At 46.4% G+C, this 25,094-nt stretch overlaps 1 protein-coding gene across 6 annotated transcripts in view; it reads left to right on the top strand.

The window, feature by feature from the left end:
- NBEA (neurobeachin) overlaps positions 1 to 25,094 on the top strand; it is a 2,584,133-nt gene that overhangs the window by 1,836,319 nt on the left and 722,720 nt on the right. The gene's annotated exons all lie outside the window — the stretch shown is intronic.

The raw sequence follows: 25,094 nt of genomic DNA, 5'->3' as shown, positions 1-25,094 counted from the left end.
TATCAATTGCATAGTACTGCGCCTTGTGCATATGTTCTGATCCGTATATCCATATGCTTTTTCTGACAACGGCACTACTCTCTGCCAAAGTCTATCTGCTTTTGCTGCTCCTGAGTGAGCTCGTTACATTATGCATTCATATTGCTATCTATTAGATGCTCCTCTGCATTCATAGCGAATTTATTCTCAGACACCCACATGTGTGTGGGTTGCCCTAGGGTGAATACTGTACTGTTCACTGTCGTCTTCATGCTTAGCTGTCCTGCCTTCACATACTATGCAGCCTACTAATATCCTTACAGCCTTTCGTGTGATTACCTCACTAGTCAGCATCTACCCTTGCGCAGTGACAGACCACTCTCAGCCAGAGATTAACCACACAACGATGGCTTTGTCATCCGCCATACCATTGGGGATAAAACCGAGTAAATTCCTCCCACCACTTCAATTTAACAATCCTATAACTATCTAACCATCCCCATTCCTACCTGAACTTAATGTAAGCACTAAGTACTATAACACTAGCCTAATTGCACAATCTGAATCGGTAACTACCTTATCCCCCAGCCAATGGATTAATTTATACGCCACCAAACCAACACTGAACCAGCCTTGCTCCTTGGTAGTCAGAAATAGCAGGCTCAGCTATAGATTTACTAGTCACCGCTCCTCCCTAACCAAACTCCCTAACAAACCGAATCATCCACCGGTGACAGATAATCTAACACTTACGACCAATCATAAGAGAATAACTAAAGTAACTAACAAAAAGGATGGCCCAACATTGTCTAATATCTCCAGCCCTTATATCAAAGGTACAATTGACAAAGATGAAGGCAAATCTAGCGCGCAAGTCCTGGGTACTGTAAATCACGTCAATCTAAATGTTCTTTGAAAGAATAATGTCCTTAACATCAGGTCTTGCAGTGTGACAAATAAAGTCTTTATAGTATTCAAATATATTGTATGAAATCAACGAATGTTGAGTGAAATCAGCCAACACGTGTTTCGACCCCCATCAGTGAAATCGTGCGGAGCAAAAATCAGATTTTTGCTCCGCACGATTTCACTGATGGGGATTTAACCCCTGCACTTAGCCAAACAGAATTGACTCCTTTGAATCCACTGCTCAAACTACATTGGATCTATCTCTCACTCTTGTTATTTACAACATAAGCAATGGGGTATCCCACAAACAGCTGAACCACATATCAGGATTTACGCCTTGACAACGACCCTGTGAGTCGAAACACGTGTCGGCTGATTTCACTCAACATTCGTTGGCACCGGCCAACCTCAACAAATCAGGTAGCCAATATACCGCCTTCAACATTGATGGCATCAACATCAATGTGTCCAAGGAAACAAAAACCCTAGGATTCTACCTGGATTCTGAAATAAACTTGATCAAACAGGTCAACGCCACGGCCTCGGCAACAGCCGAAACATGTAAGCTGATACATGCCTGTAAACCTTTTTTATCCACTCACAGTTGCATCACCCTAGCGTAGCGAGAGACTTAATCCTGTCCAAACTGGATTATTGTAAGGCCCTCTATGCAGGAGCCAACAAAAAAATCTTGAACAAACTACTTCAGACCCTACAAATGAATGCTCTGAGAACTGCATTAAGTGACCCTAGGAGACATCGCATCTCTGAGGCCAGAAGAAAAAATAAATGGCTATCCATTAACGACAGGATTCAGTTTACAATAGTTTGCATCACGCATACATTTTTAAATAATACTGCCCCACAGTATCTAAGAGAAGAAATCAATAAAAAATCATCTACATGCCCTACAAGATCAGCTAACTCGCATTGCATAGTAACGCCTAGATATAACTTGACAAAAAGCCTGGTGGAGTTGGCTTTCCTGTCCAGGCTGCTCATTACTGGAAGTCTCTCCCTAGTCACTTGCGAATAAATAGACCAGACCTTCCAAAGCTTTAGGAAACCGACAAAAAACTGGCTAGTGTCAAATGATATGTGACAATGAAAGTCTGATTCCTATGAGGCCACCTCTTGCTTGATCCTGCTCTGCACTGGACTGGTATTATTCCATAAGTATCATTCCGCACTTTCCACTCTCCACCTTCAATGCACTTTTTCCCCTTTTCCCTTTCCCATGCGCGTTCTCAATGTCACTGGGCCTTGTAAGATCGTTGTTGTGTTGTGATCTCCCCTGTTCCCCTCCCTTGCCTAGTTGCGCTCTGAAACACTTGTGTACGAGCGCTATACAAATAAAATATCATATCATAAGTGGGTCCTCCAGATTGTTTATACATTTCCTGCGGTATGCATATTTCGTGATAGTGTCTTTACCATCAGGTTCATACCATATTGTCTTTAAATATCTTCTTGTATGTGTCTGTTGTAAACGTATATCTATGCATATGTAACCTTATCAAGTCATGTAATGTGCCCAGATGCCTTTAGGTCCGGGGCACTTAACAAATAAAACAACCAAACCCCATAATGACTGCCTTTCTGTTTTCTGTGTGTTATGTCTCTATTGCGCCCTCAAGCCTACAGGTCTATGGCCTGCCCAATGCAAATCTTAAGTAAAGGAAAGGTAAAGGGATGAAAACCTGTACTTCTAAGTCCCTTATATCTTCCTGTCTGTTGTGGATCAAATGGTCTCTCTGGTCAATTGAGCTCTCTGTGGTTCTTGATTAAAGGCAGGTATCCCTTGAAGTTGTGGTGAGAAAAAACTCTCTGTCTCCATCAAATCACATACTCCTACCTCTGAATGGGGCCCCCCTGCATGGGTTGCCTACTGTAAACGCATGTACCAGACATGACACTTCACTTCCCTTGATACTGAGGGGCGGGAGCTGCCTTCAGGTTGACACAGTGCATATCAAAGGTTGTTGGGTATTTTCCTGTCTTTTGTTAGCCTCTGCAGCTAGGCCCCACGTGGGCCTATTTGAAGTATACTCTATTAGTATGCTAATTATGTTTAATTGCTGCCAACATTTCTGCAGGGCCAACAAAGGATAGGGCAGGTCCATGGAGCCTTTGTTATTTAATTAGGGTGGCCTTGGCAGGGGGAAGGTTTTGCCCTCCCCCTTTTAAGATGCCTTGATGTACTCCTGGGTGTCACATTCCAACTAAAAATGACAGGGAGGACTGCCCCTGTAGGCTGTGTCAACCCACAGTACACAACTCTATGTATATGTCGTGTGGTGAGCATAGGAAAATGTGTGCAGATTAGCCCCACACATTATCTAGAGGTTGACCTACCCTCTTTAAATTTCATATAACATTTCAAAAAGAACCCATGTGAGCGCACACCCACTGTGCAGATGGTCGAGTTCCTCATTCCCAAATCATATATGGTCCCATCGCAGAATGCTGTCTTTCTAGGCTCACGTCTCAACACAGTGATGTGTCTGGCTTTCCCCTCTGAGGACAGGGCTGAGGCTATCTTGAGCAATGTGCAACAGCTTTTAACTCTTTGAGTGACAACCATCTGCCTCATCAAATCTGTTAGCGTGATGACTTCTTGCATCCCCCTGGTCCCTCATTGCAGACAGCACATGAGGCCTCTAAAACAGTTCCTAAATGCCAGGTGGCAGCAAGTATCTGGAACCTCGAACAAGAAGATCATCCTCATTCCAGGATTCAGGAAGACCCTGCAGCGGCAGCCATTTCATCAGCATCTCATGCAAGGTGCTCCTTTTCGCCTTTCTGGCTTATTAGACCACCATGACCACCGACGCCTCCCTGGATGGGTGGGGAGCACACACTGGTCAACTTCACACCTGGGGCTATTGGCAACCATAGGAGAAGGAGTTGCACATCAATGTCTTGGAGCTGCAAGCTGTGTTCTGGCTCCCAAGTAATTCCATTCCCAACTCCAGGGCAAGGTGGTCTGCATCTTCACAGACAACATGGCCACCATGTACTACATCATGAAACAGGTGGGTGCCTGCTCTCCCTTTCTATCCAGAGAAGCACAAGCGATGTGAGAGTGTGTTGTAGCTAAGAAGATGTTTCTCATTCCATTTAAGTTGCTGGGCATTTACAATACCATAACAGATTCACTCAGCAGGGAACTTTGATCATGCTACGAGTGGGACCGTCATCAGTTTTAGGTTCTTCTGCTCTGCTCCAAGTGGGGTCACCCTTAAATCTACATATTTGCTACAGCAGCAAATGCAAAGTGCCTCATGTTTTCCAGCCGTACCCTCAACCAAGGAGTCTACACCACACCTTTTTGTTCCCCTGGGAGAGCCTATTTCTCTACGCATTCACTCCTATTCCCCTAATGCTGCGAGTGATAAGCACACTCAAACCGACCCATTGCAAGATGATGGTCATTGCTCAGGCGTGGCCCAGGTAGATCTGGTCCTTCTCCACCTGTAGGTGGCTCCTTGCATCAAGCTGCCTCCGTTTCGAGACCTGCTCTCCAGAGAGGGAGGGTTTGTCCTGCACGCGACCCAGTATTCTTGAAACTGACGGCTTGGCTCCTGCAAAGCTAGAGTTTGTCCATTACTCATTGTCCGCCGAATGCAAAGATATTCTGGCGAAGGCTAGCGCTGTCTACCTTTGCATGCTATAAGCATAAATGGAAATGATTCTCTGTGTGGTGTAATTCACAGGGGTTTTCTCCCCTTAGTATAAAAGCTCCTCATATCCTGCCATACCTGCTCTCCCTAGCAAAGGAAGGCCTTAATCATGCATCCATCAAAGTACACCTGGCAATTAGTTCCTGCTGAACTCAAATGCCTGGCAGGCCTTCCTAGTGATCTCACAGACTTGTTAAAGAATTCCTAAAGGTCTATTCAGGGTGTTCCCTCCTGTGAAGGCCAAGCCCCCGCATGGAAGCTCAGCGTTATTCTATTAAAATTAATGAGTCATCTTTTTGAACCTCGTCATAGTGTTTCTGACGATTCTGTCTTGGAAGACTGCTTTTCTGGTGGCTATCACTGTGGCCAGACATCTGGGAAAGTTATAGGCTCTCTCTGGCAAACCACCTTATTTGTCTTTCCGCCAGTCCAAGGTGGAACTACGTTACACATCCATCCTTCATGCCAAAGGTTCAGTCAGACTTTAATTTGAACAACCCTTTGGTTTTGCCCGTCTTCTTCCCCAATCCTACCTCTCCTGCAGAAGGGGCTTTGTATTCTGTGAGGAATCCTGCAGAGTTCTCACAAATACTCTAAAGTCTCCTCCCAGGTGGCCAGTAGAAGGCAGCCGCTACCTGATCCCAACCCTGTGGGTTGTACTAGCCGGGAGGATCACCTGGCAGGGGAACAGAAGGACTCAGTTGGGAAAGACGCTGCATTTGTCTTCCTCAGTGGTGGAAGTGTCAGTGATGCCGGAATCTTGCTGTCGGTGGGAGCCTTTCTTTCCCAAAGCTAACTATCCTCAGGGTGATTGAAACTGTCATGACCAATCATTTATTGGGAGTAAAAACGCCCCTCTTGAAATCATTTACATTTATGGAGATGAACGTTCCTATGATCAACAGGGGAATGTTAAATGTGAGTCTTCAAGCATTAACATTCCAGATTCTTAAAACCCTAATTCCTCTATAAAGCAAAACCACTGCTTAAATCCTTATAATACCCATTTAGAAAGTATGAGTAAGGATAGAAATGAAGTTGATAACAATATTACTGTTAAAAGAAGAAATGGGGACAATGGGGACTTAAAGTCCCACAATGCTGAAATTAAGAAGAGGGATGTAGAGACACTGGACTGCCAGTTGCAGCCTAATAGGGATAATTACTCACACATGAGGGAGAATGAGAGGCATAAAAGGCACCATCAGGTGCAGGACATAGGGAGCAGAAGTGGGAGGTGGAGTGATTGCACTAACTCCACATTGCATTTGTACTGAAGGAGAGCAGAGACGCAAGAACCACTGCTGTTTGCAGAACGGATGCCAGTTCTGAGAGGGTCTTTAACCTCAGAGACCTTGATTGCAGAGGTTGTGCAGAGGGAAGCATTGTATTTGAAAGCTTTTGCCTGAAGACCTTAGCTGCAGAGGTCACGCAGCGGGAAGTGGGAAGTTTAGAAGCTTTCCCCATAGTGAAGTCGGCTCCGCTGGCAGGCGAGCACCAGAGAGCCCTTGAAGCGAGGGGTACTCCTTTTATGACAGGCGTGCGCCGTGGAAAACGCAGAGAGGCAGTTTTTCCTGAGCAGAGCAGAAGACCTGAAGGCAGCAGAGTGAGCGGACGCGCACGCCAGACCCAGTGAGTTGACCAGCCTATTGTGACCACAGAGCACTCCGTGATCACCCGCCAGCCAGGTCCCGGTACTTTAATACGAAACGGATGTAAAGAGATTAAAAGTGCACAACCATAAGTGTTTTGTACACAAACAAATGCAAAGCAGAAAAATAATAATTTTGAATACCAAGCTGATATGAAGAATAGAAAGTGGCAGAAAATGAACTTGGCAAACAGGGCAGAAAGGTATTGTGCTTATGGGGGTCAGAATAAATGCCAACCACAAGAGAGGGCAATATTACTAGAAGCCAATACAAACTATTATTTCCAAAGGCAAAAAAGGGCAATAGCAAAGCAAGTTAAAAATAACCAATATTGCCAAAGCCAAGAAAGGGCAATTAAGAAGCATGTTGTTCATAGACTCTATTGTTAGGGGAAGAAAGAAGCAATAGAGGGAAATTACCTAAACACTCATTGCCTAGGCCAAAGAAAAACAAGAGTGAGAGAAAGCCATTATCATCACTTGGTTGATACAAGAGTGGGAAAATGAGAGTAGCAGGTAAGATGCCCTTCTGAAAGAAGGTATTCAGGAGGAGGGGAGTATACCTTGCCTTGCATGTGGGAATCACAAGTGTGGAACAAACAGCACCAATATGTTTCATGTTTTTCCAGAAGATGTAATCAAAACTGATGTTGTGGAAAAGTCAAAAGACTTTATAAGTTGTTTGAAGTAAATTGTGCCACTGAAGTACTTGTGACAAGTTTAGGTTCGATAACATGCAGTTAGCCACTAACCTGAGGAGATGGCAATTCTTTGATGACAGGTTAACCCCCCCTGTGAACTTTACAACCCTGCGCCTGAATAAGAGAGGGATCGGAGAGGAGCAAAATCCCCAGAGAAACCATCTGGGGGGAAAATACCCAGCTCTGGATTTGAGAACAAAGGTAGTTGTAGCTCTTCGATCTTCGCACTCACGGACTGGAAATTACTGGACTGGACCCTTTCATTAGCAGAGGTGATGCTACCATCTGTCAGAAATAAGGGAAAGGGTAAGTAGTGAATTTAGAAAGGAAAGGGAACAGAATATAGAGAGAGGAAATGGATTGCACCTGTGGTTGTATCTATTCAAGTCCTTAATTAATCTGTAGCAGAGGCGTTTGTGGACCGGGAGACTTTTCCACAGAATTGTGTGTTCTCTATAAAGGCAGAAGAAGAGAAAGAAGTAGGAGGATCCCTGATTCTGATATAATATCTCCTCCCTTCCCGGTAAACTTACTGGGCTACAAGCATTGAGGAATGTCAGTGTTCCTGCACAAAGCGCGTGGCTGTTGGCGAAAGGGGCGATGCTCCTTTCGCGAAAGCCCTGCAGAGACCGAGGGGTTAGTACTTCAGTACGGTCAAGGATGATACAGATGAAGACGCTGAGAGAATCCCTACCGTGATCTTAAATTCACCCGAATGCAGAATTGAGGGTAAGCTGAGGATTGACTTCCGTGTTTGAGACGCAGTGCGGGCAGGCAGAATGGTGCCGTGTGACAGTGTGAGGACCAGGAGCAGACATAACCGCAGAAATAGCAGCTCTGTAACAGGAGAGAAGAGGAAGTTCAGAAGGAAGCACTGAAAACCGGCAGCAAGTTTCTCTAGGAAGCGAAACTTACTGAGCGTCTGTTAAGAGTAGTGACGCGCTGGGGCACAGGAACAGGCAGCATATAATCCATCAAATGACCACATGTGTGCGGAGTCCACCCATAAGCAGGAGCAGGCAGACTCACTGTATCAGACTGGCACTTCCCTGCAGCCATATTGGAATACCATAAAGCACCAGCGTATCGAAGCCAGCCGCGGCGCCCCCATGACCAGCAGTGGTAGTGAGACATAACAGTATGCCCCCCACCAGAGGCGGAGAACCCAGTTTCTCCAGCATTGGATCTTTCATGGATTCACATGCTTGGAATATTCCCCGTCGTCAGACTGGGACCCCTCGGTACACATATATAGCATTTTCCAATAGGAAAACTTCCGACACTTTTGTGTCCTATCTATGTCCTTTTAGGACCCTCCTACGCATGCTCCGTAGGCCGTCCCCGTATAAGAGGCCCGCCCCCGCGGTTCCCCTTCAGATTTCAACCGTCTCCAAAGTAGTGGGATCTCCTCGCGTTGTCTTACTATTTTGTACAAGGTTGCATTACTGGAATTTGAGTACAGAAAATGTCCTTCGTGTCAGGAAAAGCGCTGTTCCGCCCATGCGCGACGTGCGGCTTGAAAAAAGTTTGAGGGGGACGGACATATGGATTGTATATATTGCCTCCACCCTCATCATTCGGCGGATAACTGCGACATATGCAAAGGGTTTTCTCAAAAAACCCTCAAAGACGGCAGTCGACGACTGGTGGCATGGCTGAATGATGGAGCGGGGGCATACCCCCCTTCGGAGGTAGGCTCCACACAATCGGCGAAACATCACGCCGCGCTACCTTGTCGGAACCACCGGTGAAGAAATCTCGACCGACGGGAAAAGAGTCGCCTGGAAGTCACTCAACTAGAGACTCCTCGTCAAAGAAATCATCTTCATCAAAAAAGCATGAAAAAGAAAGGAAATCCTCCTCGGGCGATCATCATAGATCGACCACGAGTCGAGTAAAAGCAAGCCAAGTGTGGAAAAGGCGGGAACGCCAAAACCACCTGCTAACTCACCGTTGTCGACGGCGGCCCAGTCATCGGCATCCACCTTGCCTCTTACGCAGGTGGCATCCACCGTCCCACCGACAACGACGTCGATGATGGCCTCGTCGACGGGGGGGTTCTACAGGAGGCCTGGAGGCCTGAAGTTTTTGATCCGACCCCCCCCGGGATACTTTACTACAAGAACAGGCTGTGTTGCTGTCCTCGGAGGACGAGAAAGAGAGAATAGCTGGTCCAGCAGACCTAGGGCTACGAGTGGCAGACAAGTCGTCGACGAGGGGATCCATTATACCGGTATCTGCCCCCCTTCTCAATCCTCAATCTGTTTTGTCGTTGGAAATTCTGTCCACGCTTCAGTCGTTGTTACAGTCGTTGGACCAGAGACTACCTCAGGCAAACCTACCACAGTCACCCGTCGACGAGCCGGGCCCGTCCCGTCAAGTCAACCGACGCACCTACACATGCCAATCTCAGCGCTGGCACAAGAGGAAGGTGAGCTGCCAGATTCAGAGTCTGACAGGGGAGCCATGTCGGATATCTCATCATCCCCCTCCAGGGATCCAACCTGGGAGTCAGAGGTGGAGTTGGAAACCCCTAGAAGCCCAGCTCACCCGTCCCCTCCGGACGACATTGCGTCATTCCATTCTATGATGGAGAAGGCATGCAAAGAATTTGGTTTGTCCCAGGAAGAACAGAAAAAGGACTGTTTTTTGTTCGACCACATGGGTAAGAGAAGGAGGTCTGTGTCCTCGATACCAATACTAGACCCTGTATGGAAGGAGGGGTTGCAGACAATGCGTCACCCGTTTTCAGAGCCGGCAGTGAAAGGACGCCTGGAAAAAAAGTTTAAGGCTCCAGAGTCTACCCCCAAGTGTTTATCCTCCCAACCAACGCCAGACTCGGTGGTGTCGGCGGCAGTGGCGAGGAAGGCGAAGGCCCAGCACAAGTGCACGACTCCTCCTGAGAACGAAGCGAGACGCCAAGATGCCTTTGGCAAAAAAGTGCTAATCGTGGGAGCGACCACAGTAAAGGCCGCAAACTCTCTGGCAATTGTTGCCAGATACGATAGGGAGATGTGGCACAGGCTAGCTCCGTTGCTTGATCATCTTCCGGAAGAGCATAGGAAGGCAGCGATGTTACTCGTCCGAGAAGGTGAGGAAGCCTCAAATCACGCAACATCGCGGTGGACCTCGCTGAGTCAGGCTTCAAGCAAGTCAATAATGGGGTCGTATTACGTTGACAGTCATGGCTTAAGTGTACCTACTTCAGGCCAGAAGTACAATACAAAGTTTTAGATATGCCCTTTGAGGGAGACCTTCTTTTCGGTGAGAAGGTGGACGAAGCCCTAAAGGGAATGAAAGAGGACTCGGACACGGCACGTTCATTGGGTGCCCTCCAGAGTGGCAGAAACTACAAGTCTTTTCGTCCCTTTAGAGGGGCTTCAGGTAATTCAAGATTCTCTGCATCTGGAGACAGATCCTTTGGCAGATCAGCTTACCCCTCCCAGGGATACAGACGTGCCTCCCAAACGGCAAACCCTCACCGGAACTTCCAGACTTCCAGGAAAAGACCATCATATCCGTCGTCGTCGAAAGACAAGCAAAATAAAGATCAGCAGTGACATACAACACACCGTTCTGGGGGGAAGAGTTTCAGCATATGTCGACGAATGGGAACGAATAACGACAGATCAACGGGTGCTGGAAACTATAAGAAACGGACACTCTCTACAATTCAAACACAGCCCTCCGCAAATTCCACCTGCGTTCACCGCTCATTCCCATCGGAAGATACTGCAACAAGAGGTAACACTCATGTTAGCAAAGGGCATGATAGAATTAGTTCCAACATCACAGAGAGGTCAAGGAGTCTACTCAAGATATTTCGTCGTAAAAAAGCCGAGCGGCAAATGGCGTCCCATTTTAGACTTACGCGATCTCAACAAGTCTTTAAAGAGCCTAAAATTCAAGATGCTCACTCTGCAGGAAGTGATCCGCGCCGTTCAAGAGGGGGATTTTCTAGCGTCCCTGGATTTACAGGACGCGTATTTCCATATTCCAATGTGTCGGAAACACAGGAAATTCCTAAGATTTGTAATAGGGCGGACTCACTACCAATTCACGGTTCTTCCTTTTGGGCTCAAGACCTCCCCCTGAACGTTCACGAAATGCCTGGCTCCAGTAGCGGCCTGGCTAAGGAAGCAAGGCCACCATGTATACCCATACCTCGACGACTGGCTGGTAAGGGGATCCTCCCCAGCGTCGACCAACACAAGTTTACAAGCCACCATACAGCTTCTACAACAGCTGGGATTCGCCATAAACTTCGAAAAATCCTCTCTGCAGCCATCGAGATCGCTGGTATTCCTGGGGGCACAGTTCGAGACCCAGTTAGGGCTAGTGAAACCTTCCCTCGACAGAACCTCAAGACTCAATCAACAAGCATGCCGACTACGGCGAAACACCAAGATCTCAGTGAGAAAATACGTTTCGGTCCTAGGGGCCATGGCATCCTGCATCCATCTGGTGGAAAACTGTCGCCTATTCATGAGGCCAGTCCAGGAATTCCTCGCGGACCGATGGACGCAGGCTCAAGGATTGTGGTCAGACAAGATAACCATCAACGACGACAAGCTGCTTCGCACTCTTCAGTGGTGGCAGAGTTTCCACAATCTGAACAACGGCGTACCCCTACAGGAGCCGTTGTTTCAGCGAACCATAGTCACGGACGCGCCCCTAACCGGATGGGGAGCTCACATGGGTGCTCTCCAAACGCAAGGTTGCTGGTCTCCAACTGAGTCACTCCTACACATAAACGTGTTAGAGCTCAGAGCAGTACGATGGGCCTTGAAGGCATTCCTACCACACATCAAGGGCTCGCGAGTACGAATACTGACCGACAATACAACGGCCATGTTTTATCTGAGGAAACAAGGAGGGACGCGATCAAGAACTCTTTCCATAAAAGCCCAGAAAACATGGCATTGGGCATTAAAGCACGAAATTTCCATCGTGGCTCATCACCTTCCAGGAATGAGGAACTCCCAAGCAGACTCCCTCAGCAGAAGCATGGCCCAGATACACGTGTGGGAAATGGACACAGTTCACCTGATGAAAGTGTTCGAGAAATGGGGTCACCCCCCTCTGGACGCCTTCACGACCAAAGACAACAAGAAATGCGAGCAATTCGCAAGCAGATGGCCTCAAGAGGGCTCCAGGGGGGAGGCATTCTCCTTCCCATGGACGGACATGTTCCTCTATGCTTTTCCCCCGTTCCCCCTCATACGGAGGACAATACAGTGGATACGCAGATACAATTGCCAGGTAATTCTAGTGACACCATACTGGCCAAGGCAACCGTGGTTCTCTGACCTGCTTCACCTGTCCCTGGAACATCCCATAGGGTTTCCCAAAGCCCCAAACCTACTATCCTGGGAAAAAGGCACGGTGTGGCATCACGACCCGGACAGTCTCAACCTTACAGCCTGGCTCCTGACTTTTCGGAGTTCGGTGCTTTAGACGTTTCGGAGGATTGTCAAAAAATTCTGCAAGCGGCTAGAGCCCCTTCTACAAACAAATCCTACTCCTATAAGTGGCGGAGGTTCTGAGAATGGTGTAGGGGACAACAGGGCCTACAACCGTTGTCGGTGACGCCGGAACAAGTTCTACCTTACCTGCTCCTCTTAGCGGAGAGGGGATTATCCTTCACATCGATAAAGGTGCACCTGGCGGCCATCTCGAGGTTCACAAGGAAAAGGCAGTCGTCTCCTCTATTTAGCGACAGACTTGTAAAACACTTCATGAGGGGTTTATTTCGAGCTTTTCCCCCGGAAAAACGTTTCCCCCCGACTTGGAGTCTCAACACAGTGTTGGCAGGCTTAATGAAACCGCCTTTTGAGCCTATAGCCACGTCCGGCATAAAATTCATTTCGTGGAAGTTGGCATTCTTGATTGCTATCACATCAGCTAGAAGAATCTCGGAACTGCAAGCGCTGGTCGTAGACCCGCCATACCTAAGATTCTTTAAGGACAAAGTAGTCCTGGCTACTAATCCTATGTTCGTCCCAAAAGTTCTGACAGTGTATCACAAACACTCGTCCATTGTTCTCCCTACTTTCTTCGCCACACCATCATCGGCAGCAGAAAAAGCTCTTCATACCCTGGACGTTAAGAGGGCTCTGAAATTTTACCTACATCGTACACAGGAATTCAGGTCTACTAGACAACTGTTTGTCGCGTATGGTCCGTCGACGAGAGGAAAAGCAATCTCTAAACAAGGATTGGCTCGATGGGTCTCATCGACGATTGCGTTTTGTCACTCTAAGCCCGGAAGGCCACTGCAAGGACATGCTAGAGCCCATTCTACAAGATCGATGTCCTCCTCAACAGCTTTATGGGCAGGAATTCCATTGACGGCCATATGCCAAGCTGCGGCATGGTCAGTGCCCCACACGTTTACCCGCCACTACTACCTTGCCAGGCAGCATGCGGACGAGGTGCAGATGGGAAGAGCTGTCCTGCGCCATCTGTTTCAGTAAGGTAAGCTCCACGCTGTGGAGAATCTGTTGTCTACCTTTTTAATGACAGTTTATTTTATGTGGGTAAGATTATATGAGGTAACTTATTCCGACTGTACATATGCATTGTGTAGTATGTTGAGGGTATATTACATTACATTCTCACCGCCGTCTCAAGTGTTACTGCTATACAATCTATTCTAAGCATGTGAATCCATGAAAGATCCAATGCTGGAGAAGGTTATAGTTTCTTACCTGTAACTCCATTTCTCCAGCATTGGTATCTTTCATGGATTCACATGCGCCCGCCAACCTCCCCGGAATGTAATGTATTTAATTGATAAATTTAACCCTTCCTACTTTGGAGGGGCCGAAATCTGAAGGGGAACCGCGGGGGCGGGCCTCTTATACGGGGACGGCCTAGGGAGCATGCCTAGGCGGGTCCTAAAAGGACATAGATAGGACACAAAAGTGTCGGAAGTTTTCCTATTGGAAAAGGCTATATATGTGTACCGAGGGGTCCCAGTCTGACGACGGGGAATATTCTAAGCATGTGAATCCATGAAAGATACCAATGCTGGAGAAATGGAGTTACAGGTAAGAAACTATTCCCTTACCAGGGTTGAGCTGATAGAAGCACCTGACCAAGCACGGGGCATGAACCTCAGATGCAGGCACCCAAGAACGATCAGACAGTGAGCAACATTTACAGTCCACTAGGAACTGCAACCGGCCCCTAAAGTACCGGGAATTACAAATCCCTGAGACCTCAAATTCGTCCCCCAAAGGAGTGTAAACCGGAGGAGGGCGCAAAGAGGGACTCCTCAAAAACCGATCCGGAATGTCCAACTTTATCCGAGACAGGTGAAAAGCCGGATTAATTCTGGACCAAGACAGAGGAAGTTGAAGCCGACAGCCGCCTCACCAACCAATTGCAGGATCGGAAACAGGCCAAAATACTTCAGAGACAACTTGGAGGGAACTGGGTGACAAGGTAAGTATCAAGGTCAGCCGAACCAAGTTCCCAACAGCTAGAGCAGGTGCGTGCCTCCTTCTCCTGGCGGCGTAAAGTTTGGCATGCTCCTGGGCATCGTGTAATGCCTGACGAGCCACTTGATGGCCATGACGGATTTCAGCGACCAAGGCATCGACACCCGGAAAACGAGTGGAGGAAGGAACAACTGAAGGGAGAAAGGATGGATGGCATCCATAGGTGCAGAAGAAAGGGCTGGTTTGTAAGGCATAGTGGGTAGCATTCTTGTAAGCGAATTCAGCAAGGGGCAACAGTTCAACACAGTCATCTTGGGCAGCTGAGACAAAGCACCGAAGATGGCCTTCTCACGTCTGGTTTAAATGCTAAGTTTGGCCATTGGTCTTTGGATGAAACCCAGAACTTAAAGTTGAATGTGAAGAAGGACGCACAATCATTTCCAAAAGTTTGAGGTGTACTCTGGACCTCTGTCAGAAACAATAGTATCCGGTAATCCATGACGGGGAAAAAAATTTCCGAAATGAAAACCTGTGACATTTGTGCTGCAGACGGAACCCCAGGGAGATAAGAAAACTGGGCCATTTTGGAGAACTAATCTATAGTGACCATGATGGCCGTGTGACTATTTGAAGGGGGTAAGTCCACAATGCCATTGGTTGAGATTACTTGCCAAGGCCTCCTGGGGAAGGGCATGTGTGTGAGCAAGGCAAGAGGAAAATGACGTGAAGTTTTGGACTGGAGACATGTTGAACAACCCGAAACATAATCCTGTACATCTATCGGCAGGAATGGCCACCAGAAATGTCTCTGAACAAAGTGCATGGTGGTGTTGACTCCCTGATGACCGGCTGCACAAGGATCATGACACATGTACATGACATCCTTCTGTAGTTCCCTAGAAGGAATCAGTACTCTTCGGTCATAGAAGTAGAAATCACGTTCCCGGGAGAGCTTGTGAGCCTGTGAAAGTTCCTGGCAAAAGTCTTGATGCTCTGGCCTGTTTGACTCGCAGCAGAAAATCCGTAACCTTCGGAAAGATAGGTTCCGTGCGAAATCTGGCAGTTGGATGATCTTTACATGAAAGGGCATCAGCTCAGAGGTTCTGCCGCCCAGGTAGAAAGATGAACCGAATGTTCTAGGGTGAGAAAAAATGGGACCAACGGGCTTAACGTCTGTTTGTGGTTTGTGCGAACCGAAGAACCTTGAGATTTTGGTGATCCGTCCGGACTTCGATCGGATGTTGGGATCCGAGCAGCAGATGTCTCCATTCTTCAAATGATCTTTTGATGGCCAATAGTTATTTCTCTAGGATGGACTAATTATTTTCAGAAGCATTGAAAGTTTTGAAGAGGTAAACCACAGGAGATTCTGTGGCATCGGCGGTTTCTTGCAGTAAAAAAGCGCCAAGGGCATAGCAAGACGCATAGGTAGATGAAACCATTAGTTTCTAGAATAAACTGTCTTTGTTGGTCAGTGGTGACTAGGATAGGGGCAGAAGTGAATAACTTCTTCAATTGGTCAAACGCTTTCTGGACTGGTGAAACCCAAACAGTGTATCCCCTTTTTAAGGAGTCTTGGAAGAGGGAGAATGATCTCAAGAGAAAATCGGTGTAAACTTCCTATAAAAGTTTGCAAACCCTACAAACCTCTGGATCTCCTTGATGTTGGACGGAGGAGGCCAATCTACCACAGCAGATACCTTTCGTGGGTCCATAGATACTCCTTGTGGGGACAATACAAACCCCAAATAGGAACAATGGAATTCACATTTTTCTGCTTTGCAGTACAATTGATTGGTTTGTAAAAGTTCCAGGACCAGTTTAACATGATGTATGTGTTCAGTCTTATTAGCAGAAAAAATCAGAATGTTATCCAGGTAGATCACTGCAAAATGAAGTAACACATCCACAAACACATGATCCATAAAGCGTTGAAATATTGCTGGGGCATTTGAAAGGCCGAATGGCATCACATGGTATTCCAAATGCCCAAAGGGCGTTTGAAAAGCGGTCTTCCATTCGTCTCCAGGGGCTTTGTGAATGAGGTGGTAATCTTCTCTGAGATCCAATTTTGTATAGATAGTAGCTCCGGAAACAGCTTCAAGGATGTCTGGAATCAATGACATGGGGAATTTGTCTGCCACAGTAATCTTGTTCAGACCTCGTCAATGCAGGGGTGTAGTTACTCCGTATTCTTTTTAGGGATAAAGAATAAAGAGGCTCCTGCTGGCGAGGTCGATTCTGCTATACACCCTTTCTGTAGGTTAGTCTGCAGATATTCCTTAAGAACCGATTTTTCTTTCTGGGATAGCATATACATCCGTCCAAACGGAATGGGTTGGTCGGGCAGTAGTTCTATATGACAATCATCCCGGCGATGTGGAGGGAGTAAACAATATTGTGCAGCAGAGAATACTTGGGAAAACTGGTTGTAACAATCCGGGATGTTACTCACATGACTGACCATAGTAACCACTTCTGCAGGAGGGTGAGGTATGGACACCAACTGAATGGTTGGCCAAACACTTAGTAACACAATACTCGGATCCCAGAAATAATGTGCTTGCTGACTAATTGATGTATGCGTTGTGTAAACACAACCATGGTAAGCCAAGAATGACGGGGAAGTGAGCTGCCTTGATTAAATCAGAACACATAACCTCCGTATGAGAGGAAATTCGACAAGTAAGAGGCCGAGTTTCCCCTTTGATAGGCCCTGAAACCAAAGGGCTGCCATCCACTCCCTGAATGGAAATGGATAGTCTTTGGGATTCTTCCGATTCCTTTACTTGCGGCCCATTGATCGTCTAAGAAATTGCCACCCGCTCTGCAATCTCCAGTCTACAAGGGCTGGGAGGTTCTGGATTTCTTTATCATCAAAGGAAAATGTAGGAGGATGATTACCATAGTTTTTCCCGAGATTCCAGCGGTCTGTGAGAGTAATGGCAAGTCTAACGAGCCCTCCTGACACACCTGGGCCGCGGATCCCCTTATGGCTGGGCTGGAGTGTTTCCTGACTTCCTACTTTCAGAGCATCTTGGAGGGGCCACGGGACAGTCTCTGACGATATGGGTAGATGAGCCACAGTTTTGAAAGCAGAAGAAGAGTAATAGGAGGCTTGAGCCCAATGGAGGGAAGCCTATGAACGTCTGACTGGAGCTTGGGGAAGGGAACCCCACAAATTGTGATTGAAAGGTTTGAGCCCGGCAGAGGGAAGCCTGTACTAAATTGTGGTAACCAGAAGGAAACAGACTTTTGTTGAACTATATTACAAGTTAAAAGGTGACCTGGGAAACAAGTGACTTTTCATGGAAGGCCAAGTGGGCCCTGGTCCACAAAACAAACTGCATCCTTGTGTCCGAAGTAGGAGTGTGTTGCAAGGTCCAAGTGTGCCACCTTACCCCATGCTACAAAACGTGTCGAAGGGAGTTTACTCAGCCATACTGACATTTAATTTGAACACTAATTTCCTTTTTGCATTACACATTTCCTTTACAAATGTATTGTATTAGAAAGAGGGCAGGCATTAAGTTTATTAGTATAGGCCATTTTATTTTAACTAAGGACTGACTAGCACTGTATTTTCTTTTTGTTTGATGGTCGAGAATACTCCCATCTTAGTTATAGGGCAAGATGGCAGTTTTCCAACCCCTTTTAAACCATCAATAATGGTTTTGAAACTTGCAGCTCTTGTGTCAGTATCTACTTGTGATAACATGGCTCTCTCACAATTATGAGCCACAAAGTAGGTGGCGTGTGTAGTTTAGTATGATTTCCATAATTCAAATAAATACAAATATATTTCCTGTACACCAGCTTGGTTCCTGGCTCATTGGTAGCTCAGGGGGACGATCCAAGGGGCATGATATGAGGCTGAAATAGGGCTGAATTAAAGAACTGACAACCGTTTATTATGTGACACTTAACTTGGGGAGGGAAGGAACTCCCTGTGTTGAATGTGGCCTCTCAATAAACCATTACATTGTCTTAAAGCCATGTCACTTTGAAGAATAGAGCATCCATACCACCTTCTCTTATGAGGTTGTACATTTCTATTTTGTGGTTTGCCATAGATCGTACGTTGAGTAGGCTGCAGTGCAGTGTGTGAATTTGGTTTGCTCTTTGCTAGGTGTTATTTCTAGTGTTTTCGGTGGGAGCGGCGTTAGTCAATCCTTCGACTCTGATGGGCATCTCTGTTTATTGCAGATGCGCAGTTGTGTCATCTGTTCCATCATTGAGGAGGTCCTTTAGGTTGCGCTATGGGTTTCGCTGTTCCGAGTAGTTGTAGTTAGATGTTTGGTTGTCAGGGTGGTTCTTTTTCCAATCTCGGTAGTCGGGGATTGTATTCTAACTCTGGTTCTTATAATTGTCTTTCTGAAGGCGACTTCTCCATTGTTGGGTTTTGTGTGTTGGGGTCTTGTTTTGGTAGTATTTTGGGGGCTCTAATATTCTCTGGGTGCTTTTTAGTGGGCTGTCTGATTCCTGTTCTGGCTGGTTTGTAGATGGATAGCAGGAGATGTATGATGTCTTTAGTTCATTTAGAGAGGCTTAGAGGTGATTAGAAAAGTTTAGAATTCTGGTAGGTAGTTCTGGTTATTAGGTGGGGATGTGGTTTCTTTTGTCTTTCTTCAGTTTTCCCTCCTATTTGTTTGTCTTTCTTGTGTATGGGCATATTTGTAGTTGTGGATGTTTCATGATTGTTATGGGTCGGTGGTCTATTGATTCTGTGGCTGTGTGTCAAGCTATTCCGGTGGTAGACACCGTAGTTGGGGGATTTGCGGATGTTGCTAGGTCCTTCTAATCCCACCGGTTATGTCATGGTGTTGGGCAAATACAAAACAGAATCAACCGTGTTTGTTGGGCTAACATAATGATGAATGCCTCATTGTGGTCATGGGGTTGTGGTGGGAGAGGCTTGTGTTTGTCTGGTCCTCAAAAGCTCTTTGGTTACAGAGGTGAAAACCCTCCTGTTGTGAAACTGTTTCTTGGTCTCTGGAGTTTTCAGAGGTTCATTGTGATATACTTGGGAACAGTTGGAGTTGTAGCGGTTGTAATTGGGTTAGGGGCGCAAATCCCCATATGGTGAAGGTCCCTCATGTGGTGGATTGTTTTGTGGTCACTAACCTTTATGGTGGGGAATTTCTCACTTCTGCATGTTAACGAAGTTTGGAAGTAGTTTAAATGTTATGGTGAAGAGAGATAGAGCTCACAAGGATGGGTGGCCTCCCTATGGTGGTTGTCTTGTGGTTGATCAGTTTGACGGCTTTGAGTTCACTATTGGTAATATTTGGGATGGCTAAGTTTCGGATGGTGGAACCGTACAGTGACTGTCAGGGCAGCACAATTCAATGTGGCCAAGTTTGGAGGGGCTAAATTCAGGGTTGATAAATGTTAATTCTTAACAGAATCCAGGGTGGCTTGGGTTAAAGGTTTCAAAATTCAATGGTTCAAAAGGTGGCTAGATTTTAAACCGTACAGATTCAGAGGTGGGAGGATTTAAAGTGACAAAACTCAGGGATGGCACTGTTCCGGTTGGTAAGATAAAGAGGTTGTGGGAGTAGATGTAGTAGGTTTTGGAAGAGGTAGGTTCATAGAGGTGAAGCTCATGCGTTGTAGCAATTCCACATGATTGAAGTTCATAGGTTGCTAGGTTCAAAGTCATTACATTCAAGCAGATTCTCCAAGTTGTTAACCTCAAAGGTCTAGGGGTATATTCGAGGGCTGTTAATTCTAAATGGATAGGTTCCAAGTGTATGTAGCAGTGTTCGAAATTGGTTGAATTCAAAAGTGGCAGAGATTCGGAGTGACAAGATTAAAGTGGCTACATTCAGGTGCATCTAGATACAGAGTGTAAAGTTAACTTCAAAGTCCAAGGTGTTTGAATTCAAGAGTGGTAGATTCCAGGCGACTAGGTTCAAGGCAGTTGAGTAAGAGGAGTCAAGGTTCAAAGTGGTAGTGGAAGGAGGCAGGGTTCGAAGTGGTTAAATTAAATAGTGGCAAATTATAAAGCTGCCATATGAGGTGGTTAGATTATACAGAGCAGCTAGGTACAGAGTGCTAATGTCCAGCTGGCAGAATTTGAGGCTGCAGGATTTGAGGTGTGGACTCGCTAAGGGAAAGGGTGGTTGATCCATTAAGGATAACACTGGATAGAACACCACACTTAGGGAGGCATGTGACGAGGACTCTGTGTGATGCATTTAGGTTAACAGTCAACAGAACCCTATACTGAGGGAGGCCTGTGAAGAGGACTCACTAATGGAAAGGGCTGGTGATCCATTCAGGATAACCTTGGACCAAATGGGACACTGTGAGGCCTGTCATGAGATGAATCCTATGTGACACTTCCGCGGGATCTTGTGTGGCTTGCATCTGGATTATCTTGGCCAGGAATGGCACAGAACAGTTTTCCACATTTACTTCTCAGGCACATACCTCTATAGTTATTACATCTAGTTGGTCGCTTTGTTTGTATGAAGGATTGATCAACCCCTTTGCTCATTTTTTGGGGAAATATCCTGAGAAGAGTGCTATAGTAAAGACCTTCAGTATTGCTGAAAGTAATTTGGTCGTGCCGTGTTTGATCATTTCATTGAGTGCAGAGTCTGGTCCCACTGCTGTGCCCGATTTACGTTTTTTGCAGGTGCTCTTTTATCGCTGCGATTATTACCAGCACGTCCAGTGGTTTGTTAAAGTCCTATCACAGTTCCCAGACTGTGTAATCTGTTGACAATGTCCACTTGGTCTAGAGAGGGAGTCTTTTCTTCTCTAGCTCTACAGAGGTCCTCGAAGTGTTGTTTCCACCCATTTCCTCCTAAGGTGTCTGAGCACATTGTGTCCTTTCTATGCATCTTTCTCTTTTTGTTCCAGAACACGTTAGATGACAAGGCTTCTTCAATTTTGCTGAGATTGTTTTGATCAGAGTGTACTGGCATTTAGTGCTTGTGCTTTAATTTCCTGGGTACCTACATTTGTGACTGCAGAGTTTCCTACAATATGATTCACACCAGGTGTTCTCTTGTCTTTTCTACTTACCTTTGTGTGGCTGTGACACCACTAGGGTTCTAGAATGTTTTATCGCAGATTTGTTTTTTTACTATGAATTCTTTTACCGTCCATTTTATTTTGTAATTGCAGTTTTACCAAAAAAAGGATTGGGGTCACGCCCAGAGCCTTCATTTACCCCTACCCCAGTTACCTATGTATGCCATTTGGCAAACAAACCCTCTTTTTATTATTGGTTTTAGTTTTTTGTAATGGTTGACAATTTTCAACTCTGAATATACTGCACTGGAAAATATTTGCGGTGAATGTTCAGCGATCAGATATGTGGTTAACCGTTATTACCTCTGGACGGGAAATGCAGGCTCTGAATATTCTTAGAGAATGTGGCTCTTGTTATACAAAATAGCATAAGGGTCCAGGTTCCACATAATCTAATGGTAAATGTGAGCACAAAGCATAACTTGTTGCCCTACACTGCATTTTGAAGAAAAGCCCACTATGACAACCAACCACCAACTGTTGCATTTAAAGGTTGCTTTATCAGGCAAGGTAGTGCAGAAGTAGCGACTGGTGAATTTTTTCATTGGAGGGGCAGAAATGTTTCCCCCAAATATGTGGGAGTGACCAAGAGTAACGGGAGAGTCTGGACCATCCATGGTGGGTCCCAATAGAAATGTTTTGAAAATAATTGGTTAAAATGGTGCATTTTGCAGCACACCTTTTGGAAAAATTGGGTAAAATGTCACACAGATTGCAATTGATTTTGTTGGGTAACTCATAAAAACATAATAGATGCAAGTCACGAACAGTGCACAGGAGCATTCTCTCACAAAATGTATATACTATTGTAAAAAATGTTTTCATGCTGACTGTATCCATACCTGTCCATGCTGGCTGCACCAATATCCACTAGCATTCTTATATCTATGTATCAGAACATACTCATGTTTGCTTTTCACTTAATGCCAGTAATAATACTATAACTGTCCATGCTTGCTATGTCAATATATACCAGTATCCGCATGTAAGAACATACTCGTGCTGGCTTTGCCTGTAAAAAGGCCATGCCACAGTATAAAAGCATGTCAAGACTGGCTGTGAGAAAATGGGCCAGCCTTACCACAAACGAAAACACATCATTGCCTTACCGTTGATCCCAGTAACAATGCAATGCCACATCAGAAAATATATTCAGACTGGTTATATAAAATTAGGTCGGTCTAGCCATGTAGTAACACTTATCATGTTTGTTTTACACATTATGCCCATGAAATCATGCCATGCTACAGTAACAAATATATCAAGACTGGTGGTCCACCATCAGAGGCCAGACTAGCCACATAATAATTATCATGATATGATATGATAGTTTATTTATATAGCACCTATACACAATGTGTTTCAAAGCGCTTCAAGGCAAGGAAGGGAACAAGGGAAAAAACAACGACATTCTTACAGGCCATGAACAGTAAGGATGTGAAATTAACTATCGTACTCGGCCTGATGACATTTCAGTTAGTGCAAGTGCTAAGACATAGATAAGGAAGGGGGGGGAGAGTGGGAAGGAAATGGAAACGCACAGGCGACTACCTACTAGGCCTGACAACATTTCTGGTAGAGCTGGAGGAAAACAAAAGGTAAGGGGGAGGGGTGCAGAAAGGGAGGGGAGGAACAAAACAAGTGACTATCGTACTAGGCCTGACAACATTTCAGATTGTGCTGGAGGGAGGGGGGGCAACAGTAAGGGGATAGGGGAGCGAGAGACGAGGTTGCTATCATAGTAGGTCCAGGGACAATTCTGATAAAGTGCATAGAAGAAAGTAAGGGGAGGAGGGGAGGAGATACGAAAAGGGAGAGGGGAGGGGAGGAGAGAACAGAGAGTAAGCAGTCAAAAAGAGTGGAGAAGCAAGAGAGGAGAGCAAATACCATTGCAGAAGTCAGTAGTAACACATAATGTTGCAAGCCAGGATACAAGATGAAGATGGAACAGCATGATTCAGGGCCAGCATGAGTACAAGATGCAAAGGAAGTCCAGCATGAGAGTTGAGAAAGGGTGACGCACCGTGAATCAATGAAGTCCATAAAAGTAAAATCCAGCATTGGCCACAAGACGGTGATGGGCTCATGTCTGCTTTCCTTTTGATGCTCATTAAAACATGCCATGCCACCACAGTAAGAAAATATATCCAGACTGGCCCACCAATGTACATAATATACATACATAAACAAATTCTTCTTAACTGCAGCCCTGGTCTAGGTGCCATCGTCCACGGAAGCTCTCCGGCTAAGGCGCAGCATTAGCAGGAACAAGAGACAGCTTCCTATTTCCTGAGGGCAAAGGCAGGGAAGCCAAAGCGCCTCCGAAACAAGGCCCACAGAGGCCTAATCCCGTCCCTTTTCCTACATACTTATGGGACATTCCTCCGTCCTGTGGGACGGGACCGGAGCGCTTTGTAAAAAGCACCACATTTTTCAAAAATGTGTCCTTCCTCTCTTTTTACACGGAGTACCACACGCGGCTGTAACCCCGCCCAGCGCATCGCCCATCAGTCCTTTTCTCCGCTTGTTTGGGACTGAACGCACTTGCATTTTCGGAACATTTTTTCCTTCCAGTTTCCTCCTCTCTTGCTCTGGCTTACCGGTCACGTGGTAGTCCGTCTATGCTGTTTAAGCTAGACTTTCCAAATTGTTGTTCTTGTCAGCGACGCTTCACTAGGGTGGATCACCAGTCTCTATGTTTAGAGTGTTTGGTCCGGACCACCGGTGGGCCTCATGCTTTTACTGCGACTCGCTTTCGGTCCAGGCACTTCAACATTGTTTAGAGCGGTGGGAGGAGGTGTTTCACCGTTCTCCCCTGGTGCACTTTCAAACTTTCATCGACGAGAAGAAGAAACGCCGGTGAGTTCTTTACTTTTTAGAGCACCCCGGCCGGGGGACTTCTTCCCGGTCCGGGAGGAGCATCTGGGGCTTGACCTGAGGTGCCTTCTAGGCCTAAAAAGTGTACCAGAGTTTTCTCTGAGGGCCTCTGTAAGGGGCCTATTGACACCGGATTACAATCAGAGGTCCCTCCAGTGGGGGCTATTTGTAGGCCCAGTTCTACTGAGGCGTCGGGAACCTGAGCTTGCTTCGAGGTCTCCCTGACTGGAGCTTCCCGTAAAAACACCGGGGTACTCCCTGAGGCCTCAGTTGAGGCTGCTGATAACGAACGGAAGTTCGAGGCCCATCGTGAAGAGGCTTTTTACCGGACTCGGGTCTGAGGTCCCTCGTTTAGAGGCTAAGGTGACCAACAGTTCTGAGAGGCCTTTTAGGGTCTTATCAGTGAGGTGTGTTCCTCATCGTTCCCGCTCTAGTGGTGACTCCAGATCTGTTGAGGGGGCACGGAGTGAGGTCTTGGACCATAATCCCTCCGTTAGCGGCCGTGCCGAGGTCCTTCCTTTGAAGGCTAGTTTGGCTGATAGCATGTCACAGAAACATCCTAGGCCACGCAATACTGCGGCCGAGGTTCCTTGTGTTAAGGCTAAGATGAAGACCCCTGACCCATCTGTGGGGACCCCTGCCTTACTTCCACACGTGTCGCTGTTCTCCTCAGGTGCCGACAAAATGGCGGCTGTTCCCGCCAAGACCACGGCGCCCATTTTGGATACCTCCCTTACAACTACGCAATCGGCCCTAGGTGTGGGGAGTGGTTTTTCAGCTGAACATCAGTTTCCTTGTGCACATC

This window comes from Ambystoma mexicanum, chromosome 7q (assembly GCF_040938575.1).
Source record: "Ambystoma mexicanum isolate Mex_15411 chromosome 7q, UKY_AmexF1_1, whole genome shotgun sequence".
Taxonomy (NCBI): Eukaryota; Metazoa; Chordata; class Amphibia; order Caudata; family Ambystomatidae; genus Ambystoma; species Ambystoma mexicanum.
The sequence above is the reverse complement of the archived record's forward strand: the minus strand, read 5'-3'. Positions and strand labels throughout refer to the sequence as shown.